At 46.6% G+C, this 10,062-nt stretch overlaps 1 pseudogene; it reads left to right on the top strand.

Moving 5' to 3' along the window:
* Positions 1-251: 251 nt before the first annotated feature.
* Positions 252-10,062, top strand: part of LOC144148469 (uncharacterized) — a 28,456-nt pseudogene continuing 18,645 nt past the window's right edge.

Genomic DNA, 10,062 nt, shown 5'->3' with positions numbered 1-10,062 from the left:
TGGGATGTAGATTGGGGTTTTTATCACAACCACATATAATATGGTAAAGCGTGCCCCGAGCCTCGCAAAAGCGGCATTGCGAGGAGTACAGGGAATACGAGCCGGAATGTTGGCTCTAGGAGAAGGTTTGTTGTTATGCCGCGAAGGTGGCGTTCTTGCTGTTTTGTGAAGTTTTTATGTGGAGCAGGGTACTTTGTTCTATTCAGGCGGTATTGCTGCGTGATTTCTTTGAAGGACAAAAGGGGGAAGACATGCCTCTGCTCGCCGAACTCCTGACTAGCCCGGTCTGTCAGATCTCGGGCATGCTGCTGGGCAGCTTCGTCGCCGTGTACGTCGGCGTGGGCTGGAGCCCGAAAAAGATCAGCCGGAATGGCCGTCGAAGTCAGCTGATGCCAATGAACGCCGCATGGTCTTGCTATCTGTTGATTGCCTAATTGACTTATTGCTATCCCCGCAGTATTATACCCGCAGCGGGAAGTCACAACCCAACACTATCTTTTCAAAACGGGGCTCCTCACAACGACTCGTCCACATTAGTCGGCGGTACATTTGACTATAGCCCGAATACCGACAAGAAAACTTTTACTTTTACCAAAGCTTGAGCTTTCTTGTATTCCTGTTATCTGTGCACGCAATATTTAGCTCAAATTTTATGTAAAGATTTTGGTAGGGTTTTGAAAAGGCGAACTTTATTGCGGAAATATTGAACGCGTACGCGCGCGCCGCGTGGCGAGGAGGGGTTGGTGAAGACGAGACACCCGTAGTTTCTGTTTTCAGAAAAGAAATAAATGGCACATCAACTCTGCTTTTTTTTTAAAGCTTTAAGTAGAAGACACTGACTGCGTGGTTCAGTTTCATCTTAAATGTTTGATTGCTTTTCGCAGTACGAGTGACGGGTGTGTCAAGTAGAAGCCCTGGTCAAGTGGTCTTCACTGAGGCCCGTGAGACCGCTGGTTATCAATCACGCCTGGCTGCCCTGAAAACACCCGGGCATCCAAATTCATCCGTCACGTTTCGCCGTCTTCGCAGTTCGCTTCGCAACCTTCGACAACGTTGCTTTTTTTCTTGCAGTTCCTTGCATATTAAAGCTGCGGGACGTTTGGGATGGGAGGGCAGTCACTGGCAGTGACGTCTGCAGCACACGTACCGTGCGCTCACGGACTGGTTGTCAGTGGGCTTGGCTTCTTAAATAAACCCCGTATTAAAGGTACAGTAAGCGTCATTTTGCGGGTCGTATTGTGCCCTGGGGAAGCAGGAGTACAGAGGGACGTGCTGTGGCATTTCTACACTTTTTAAGTGACCCGCAGACCCACGAACCGAAAAATACATGCACTTGCACGCCTACGCCGCGTCCTTTCAAAGTAACGCCGTCGCTTTAAAGCATTCGGCCTAGATGACGTAATTGAAGTAGCCCAGCTGTTTGAAGCAGAGTTACTTTCCAATGTGCTTGCCGAACTCCCCTTCGGCTCCATCAGTCCTTGACTCTGGCTCCATGCATCAAATCCAAAAGCACCCGCCGTTTCGTGTCTGTATCGTGGTGCCATCGACCGGCAGAAGCGCACAAGTAGAGTTTTGTCAAGCTCGCCGTTTCGCCGCTGTACGGCGACAGTAGTGATGTTGCTGCGGCTGGCTAGAGGATATCGTCAGTTGGTTCAGCGTACTCCAGAGTTGTTAAGCAGCTCGGAATTATTCGTGATCAGGTACAGTCACTGTCGTAAATTTTGACTGGAGGGGTGAAGTTTGGGAAGAAAGTCAGTGGTTTACCTACACCGTGCAATCGAGCACCAGTGTAATTTTCATTTCCCGCATCTCGCCGTCGGGCTGCCAAACCTCGCCGTCGCAGTTCATTGCGTGTACGTACGCCGTCCGCCGGGGCGGATTATCCATGGTTCAAAGGGTTCAAATGAACCGCACCGCCCCTCCCCCCCGACGGCTGGAAAAAAATGGAACACTTCGTAGTTTGGCTCAAGAAAGTTCAAGCTTCCTGCTGATGTTCCCTGAGTGTAAAAGAGGTCACCTATTGAAAAAGCCATCCTTCGAAAAATCTTTTCGTTGCATAATGGGCGGCATAATCCGAAAGTCAGCTCACAGTTTTCCAGTCTGAGGTAAAAACATTTCATACGCCCAAAAACCATGCATCGCGCAGTGAAACGGAGCGAATCCAGCTGAAACGCAGGACCGGCCTGACAGGGATTTGTTGAAGGGTCAACGTGTAAGATCTCAATAAACTGCCCCAGAAGACGGCAGGAAAACATCTGCAGAAACGTAGATACCTTTCTTTCTTTTCTTGAAAGATGAATGAAATGACAAGCCATGGTAATGCATGCACACGCTCCATTTCAAGGTTGAATTCCTGCAAAACGCATAACTAACCTATTTTCTAGACTGTGTTAAAATAGAAAAGTTTTGTAAAAATGTAAATTTATTCCGCAATTCAATAGCGGAAAAGGCATGCGCATTATGAATGTGCTTCCTGCTCATATAAAAATGGATACTGCCGGCAAAAAGGTAAGTTTAAAAATGAAAGATCTGCGCATGAATGAAAATATGTATGGTTGTTTATTTGAGTGTTATTAAAAACATTTGTGTGAAAGTTGGGCATCGATCTAGTTTCCCCTTTTCTAACAAATTTACCTCCCCGCATGATGAAATAATTTTATTAATCAATTATGTAAATAATTTGTTTTGCTCCGTTGGCCTATACGGTATACATAATATCACAGTTTGTACGGAAACGCTGCTTAGGAGAGCTGAAATTTTTGTTGCTGTATGAGAGAACAAATAGCAAGACGATTGGTAGCCTATTTATTGTAATAATTCACGAACAGTTTCTGAAAAAAAAAATGGCCGCGTATCTGCTCCTTTTGTTGAAAATGTCGAAAAACGACGATAGTCTTTGTCGACATTTTCGAAGTAAATGCCTCCCTTTGCTTTCCCGCTCACCTCTTATGCTGTTCCTCTTCCGTCGCGCTCCTCCCAAGGTAAACACACTAAAGGTTTGCTCAAGTAAATTTAAATTTACCGCGACCCACTGCTACAGGCCGGGTTTCTCGATGCCAGCGCTGCACTCTGGTGGAGACACGCGTGAATCGAGGCGCCAAACTTCAACGTTTATAGAACCACGTTGCCCTACTCCACGTGCGTTCTAAGCATAAAGTGAAACCTATCTAGTGGAACCTCACGTTGCTGTTGCCGTGTGATTTCTCAAATGCCGGCAGGAGCGCGGGCGATGGTTTTCTGCAGTAGATGTAGTATATCATTTGCTATCACAAAAAAACAAGCATTCGTGAATTGTTTAATAAAAGAGCATTGAAAATATCACTTATGTATTGATTTGCTTCCTTAACTTTGGATAATGTCCTGTTCTTGTTCAACAATGTTGACAAGTATCAACATGACACCGGACTTAGACGTTTAGATTTGGGCGTGAGTATATGACTTTTCCGCAGGTATTGTTTTGTTCTGGCCAGGGGGCTGAATCGAGTCACAGACAGACATACAGACAGACAGACATACGGACAGAACAAATAATCTTGGTTTAAGTAGCCGAAGAATGACTATCGTCCTTAAAAGGTCCACCTGTCTACTGCGGCAGTAATGCTCACACGCAGGCATCCAAAGAGTGCGTTGCCGATATAGTGAAGCAGACAGAAGACGCGATTTTTCATGAATGCGCTTCCTGACTTTCAAAGGAAGATGTTGTCTATTCAAACCAAGGTAAAGTGTGCTAAAGGCTAAGACGAATGGAAGAAATACATAGGACACTTACACTGCACTTCCAAATGTCGTATTTATGTCTTCATCTCGTCTTAACTTCTGGTGCTGTTTGCCCTTATTTCAGTATGAACCAACCTGCCCAACGAATCTTAGTGCTGTCTTTGTCTATTGGTTTCTTGGTGTAATTTAATTCCCATGACAATCTCTCCACGTGGTCTGCGAGAAAGTAGACGCCTAGGCGCTGTTCATAAGCACTCCGCGGAGTATCTTCGAGTAAATACGGTACGTGTCCGTTGTAGCGAAATTTATAAAAAGCGGCAAATCTCAAGAATGCCGACAGGGTGAGGCGGGAGGGGGAAGGGAAGGACTTCCCTTGCTTACTGAACCGGGCTCTCAGCGCTGTTAATTAGTACGGCACTGGCCGTCCGGGTCAATCAAAGTTTTGCATTCATTGCCGTTGCGTTTGCAGTGACGATAGATTTCTTTCCTGCAAGGTATTTGTCAGTGTAGTGGGGAAATTTTGTTTGTCGTGAGTTGTCTGCGTATGTAGCCTGATATATACACGAGAACTGAATTCTTAGCATTTTTATACCCCTAAACGTGCCCGTCTAACCTGGAATCTCGAAGAGGGAAAACAAGAGTTTTGTCTTTGGTATTGCGCTGCTTCACTCATTGTGTTCATATTGTTTGATCCCAGCGCAGAATGTACTAATTGCCTTCGTTTATTAAATCGTCAAGTAGATTCAATGCACTGAGCTTTTATTTAAAGCCCATTGCAGCGCACATATTGTCGATTAGGAATATTTTTATGTTTGAAAAAATTCCAGCGATTGGTATCTAAGAAACAACAACAGAGCTGTGGGAACAGTGCAAACACGTAATGCTGAAACCGAAACACGCGCGGCCGCTGATATTAACTGCTTTCTGACTCGTAAAATCTTGTTTTGAAGCGAATCAAAACTACCCTTCGGTGAACTGTCCGTAGAGGCGTCAGCAAGGGGACATTAACAGCAGCTATGCGCCAAACCAGAGTCTTTCAATGTATTGAAAGACTCTGGCCAAACCAAACGTAGCACGTCGCAAATGTTTCTGACTTACCATGAGCTTTTAGTGCTAATCGGCTGACTGTTTTCGTGTTCACTTAAATTGCAGCCCTGACACGAAGTACAGTACGGCATTCGAAAATGTGAGCGGCGGCACCGTTACCCCTTTCTAAGCTTTTCGTACTATTTTTACGCTTAATTTTGGGTATTCGACTTACCCCGTCTCCCGCCTCGCGCCTGTCCCGCGTTCTAAATTCGAGATTTTATGCGAAAGGTCGATACCCACGCGGCCTGTGTGCGGCTCACATCCCGCCACCTCCTGGGAAAGGCGGGAACGAGGAGCGCCGTCTGTTCTTCATACGCGTCACAGGTGGCGCGAACGGCTGTAAAGTTGGCGCCGTCCTTCCGCCGCCTGTCGCACACCGGTTTCAACAGCAGCAAACTATTGTGATTACTCCTCACGTGGCGGCGCCGACACGCGCGAAGTTTCAGTCTGTGTTATAGGCGCAAAAGACAGGAAGTGGAACAACATATCCCGGGACTGATACATGTAGATGACATAGTACTACTAGCAGATAGCGAACAGTGTCTGCAACAGCTCACAAATATATGCTGGGAAGATGCCACTGAACTGGGGTTAGGGTTTAGCACAGCAAAGTCGGGAGTTCTGGCTTTTAATAACGGCGCCCGTAACGAAGCGGGATTCGTTCAACAAGGAACAATACCGTGGGTAACGAAATAAAAATATTTGCGTATATGGATAAACATAGGTCAGGCGTATCTGAAATCTCATGAGGAGCATTTTAGAATGAAAGGCAAAAGAAACGCCTCTATCATGAAGCACAGAGCCCTATGGGGATATAACAAATATGTAGTAGCGAGAGGAATCTGGAAAGGTGTAACGGCACAGGCACTCACCTTTTCAAACAGAGTAGTGTGTGTTAAATAAGAGATTCAATCACGGCTAGATGTAAATCAAAGGGCGGTAGGTCGATTGGTATTAGGAACATAGAGTGAAACAACAAATGAGGCAGTGGAGGGAGACATGGCATGGGCCTCCTTCGAAGTGAGAGAAGCACAGAGCAAAATATGTTTTGATGAACGACTTAAAAATATTTATGATCAGGGATGGGCGGCCAGAGTGTTAAGGTATTTTTACATGAAAAGCGTGGACACACAGCGGATAAAAAGAACCTGGAAGGCTTACAAAGTAAATGAACACTGGATGTGTAGGGGAAGCGACCAAGGCAATAAAAAGTAGTAAAGCGAAATGATCAGAGGGAGGCATAAACTGGGAAAAAGGAATGGTCGCGAAGAAAGCCTTAGATATCTACGGAATCGGGAAGCGGGAGATTACGAGGGAAAAGTTCTTTGATAATACCAAAGGGAGTGAATTTCTTTTGGAGGGCAAGGACGGGTTGCTTGCGAACAGAAACGCTTATCAGCGACCCGCTACAGGAAGAACTGTGCGCAGGTTGCGGCAGGAAGCCAGAAACCACGCGACATATTGTAACGTAGTCAAAGGTATCCGTCCATTCCTCAGTGAGGAAGACATCCAGCTTCCAGACGTTGAGGTTAACGCAAAAGTGAATTGGACAGCAGTAGAGGTTAGTAAAAGGTTAGAATGTTGGTGGCAAAAAAGCAGAGATGAATCCCGGAAGAAATGCGAACTTAGAAGTCAGACTATCACAAGAATTCCATAAAGCTTTTTTACTATTTTGGCGATGGTGATTGTACAGTGGCTTTACGACTAAGGTCCCTGTGCAACGCCACCCCGTTACAAAGGAGAAGCCGCTAAACATCATCATCAACGTGTCTGCACCAGGGCGACGTGCAGGACTGCCTCACTATCAAAAACATAAGCATCGAAGACGCGGACACCGGAGTCATTCTCCTGGCAGTACGGCTAGAAGAAAAGAATAGCCGGGGACTGAGCAGCATTTCAGACTCTAAGCGAGCAATTACGAACGTCACGGCCCGGAGAATCCCGAGGCAGTTAAGACACATTCTTCCCACGAAGATGACAAAGTCGCACAATGTCAACTGGTGTCCAGGCCACGAGGGGCTGGAGTGTAATGAGGCGGCAAACAGGGCTGCGAGAGACCTAACGTACCGCACCCTAAACGACCATTCATACCCGTCCTCCCCTCAGGAACGATACGGTGAACAGCTTGCCAAACTCACACAGAGCAGGCCGACTTTCCCATCTCCTCACAAGGAGATGGGAAGCTCAGCACTCACGATTCGCAGACACTACGACGAATTCAAACGAATACCTTTACTCACAAGCTACACTTATCACTGATGTTTTTTTTTTAAACTGACATAAACACTGCAAGCATTGCAAAAAAAAAAACAAAAAATGTCCACGCTTTTCCACGCGCTCTGGGAGGGCCGTACATGATCCCAGACGACAAACACCAACCCGTCTACCCTACTAGAGACATGAGAGGCACCCCCGGCCAGCTCAACGTTAAAGGACCAGGTAAACTTGGTCCGAAGAGCAAGGCACGGTGCTGCTGAATCTGGAGTCTTGGACATGGGGGCCCACCTACAAGTCTCCCTCTCAGGGACGTAGCCAGAGGGGGGGTTTGGGGGTTAGAACCCCCTCGGAAATTTTTTCCAGGCAGCCCTCCCTTCCGATAACCCATACCCCCTCCAAAAAACATTTCTGGCTACGGCCCTGCTCCCTCTAATTGGTTTAACCTCTCCCCTCTCTATATTTTCTTAAATAAAATTTTCTACTTCTAATATGTCAGCGCCGTGTGACGAGAGAAGTTCAGAAGAACAGAATGAGAATTGCAGCATTTAGCGAGGGGTGCAACTGAGGTGCTTGCAGATAGAGAACTAAAGTTGAAGAAAAACTAAACTGGACAGAAGCCAACAAAAATGGCCCTGCTAATAGGAAAAACGGGTCGGATGACATTCCTGTACGGCTGGTGAACGTGCTGGACCCAAAAAGCAAAACAGAACTGATTCGAACAATCTAATAACTTATAAATACTAAGCATGTACCGGCTGATTGGCGTAAGAGCTGGATGAAGCTGACCTGCGCGTGTGTGTGCGTGCGTGTGTGCGTGCGTTGGCGTGCACCTGCAGAAATAATGGAAACCAAGTAGCAGTAGCTCCTCTCCGTATTGCCTTTTTATACTCCATGCTGGCATTTTTATAAGGAGAGAAAAGCATTAATGAAAAATGGGTGTGTCATTCCTAAGTCTTTATGATTAGGTTTACACCTACGAATATCAGATGAGGTTGAAACCACGATTTCTCTGTAGATGAAGCGGTTATGACTCCGTGCCCTATATACGAGCACAGTGCCTCCGCGTTTGAACCGACCACGTAATTGCTGGTATCGTGCTCAATTGCTAACATTTTGCTCAATAAGTCTCCATACTGGTGAGAAGCCAGGTATGAAACCACCAGGCGCCTGTACGCGCAGCAGGTTATTTAAAACTCAAGCTACATTTTTTGCGCCTTTTAGAGCATGTCGGCATACTTTCATGCAATGACAACGTAAAGTGATGTGATACAATTACTTTCGAGCGTTCGGCAAGGTTACAAAAACTGTTTTACCATCTCCTTACAAATGATTAACGGGAATCGTAATGCCTTCTGCCAAAGCCGACAACCAAGAATGCCTGGAATTTGTCTTCGTGCTGCGTTTTCGCTGTCGTCGGTTATTAGCAGCTGGCTGTTCTCTTTATTCGAAGGGTTGCTCGACACTTAGCTCCGACTCTGCGCTCCGCACAGTACCGGCTTCGCAAGGAGTGGAGCAGCGCCGGCAATAGAGAGTTTTAGCATAGCGTGCTCCGTCCGCTAACGCTACGGCGGCGGGTAGCGGGGCGCGACTGGGGAGAGCAAATTCGTCACGGTGGGGTGGATTAGTTCCGCGCGGCCTGCCTTCGCCATGCCCGCTCTTTCCCTCCGCTGAGGGCAACCTCCTCGTACTCCCCGCGCGCGCATGCGCAGTCCGGTCCCGCTACCCGCTAACCTTAGCGTAGCGTACGGGAGCCGCTATGCTAAAGCTCTCTAATGTTTCTTCCGCAGCGTTATCAAACACTGTATTTTAAATTACGCCTTGAGCTTGTGCATGCCATTTTAATTCTTTTTTTATGATAAAGAGTAACGCAAAACCGAAATATGGTGCGGACAAGCATCAGACGTCCACTGAGCGCAAGGAAACAGCAGGGAGAGCGAGCCCGAGTGGAGCAGACGACAAATGCGAGAATCACTAAGCCGACCTCACGGAGACGCGTTCGCAGCGCCGCCCGTGATCGCGCTCACCGCCAATAGGGTTTAGCTAGCAGTCATTTCATGGAATAAATGGGTTAAACTGAACAACGCTGCAACAAATGGGATTTTAGTATTAGTACAGTAGACTCGAAATATTTCAGACTCGGTGGGACCTCAGGGCTTTGTTTGAATGATCAGAAGTACTGTAGATATTACTCGCCACAACATATCAATTTCTGCTGTCATGAAAAATTCAATCCACACGCGGTTTTTGGCGCACGCGGTTTCGCTTTGGCGCGTGTACCGTAATTTCGCGCGTGCGACCCACCCCTGCATATAATCCGCACCCCCACTTTCACACTTTCAGCCCACCGGAAAAGAAAAAAGAAATCCTCGCGTATTGACCGCACATTTGATACAGGAAAGGCTGCACCAAAGTTACTGCTCAAGCAACAACACATCGCACACTATGTAGACAGAAAAAGCGCATATTTAGCAGGTAGAATACCCTGACTGCAAGGAGAAAGTCACAATTCACTGATACAATTCAGTTGTTACAGTGCGCGTGTTCTTGTTACTTTCCCTTGTTTTTTTATGTTTTGAGCAATCACTGCCATGGAAGGCTTAGTCAATGTTACTGCGTAGGAGCTCCACGGTACAACGCGCGTTGCCGTGAAGCTGCACTAAAGGAAAAACCCTGCGTATTATCCGCGCCCCTACTTTGCCACTGAAATTTTCGCATTTTAGGTGCGGGTTATACGCGTAAAATCGGCTTTACTAGTGACCGTCAGTGATATAAGAATGTAAATGGACAGCTAGAAGCGGCAAATGCAGAAGATATTTTCCTGCAAGGAGAAGCAAAAAGCATGAAATAACCGTATTCACGCAGTGGAACAGTTTGAATTAAGTGACATTGATTACATTGAAAACATAGCAGGGCAACCAAAATTTTGAAATTTGTTTAAATTAACCGGAAGTTTGAATTATCCGAGTTTGAATTTTTGCTAGTCTGTTGGGGTTTACGTGGCACCGGCCGCAGGAAGCTATCGCCTTAATTTCGGCGTCA

Source organism: Haemaphysalis longicornis, unplaced genomic scaffold (assembly GCF_048455015.1).
Source record: "Haemaphysalis longicornis isolate Haplotype H1 unplaced genomic scaffold, Haemaphysalis longicornis Haplotype H1 scaffold_8, whole genome shotgun sequence".
NCBI classification, from domain to species: Eukaryota; Metazoa; Arthropoda; class Arachnida; order Ixodida; family Ixodidae; genus Haemaphysalis; species Haemaphysalis longicornis.
Note: the sequence above shows the minus strand (reverse complement) of the source record. Positions and strands in the feature narration are given on the sequence as shown.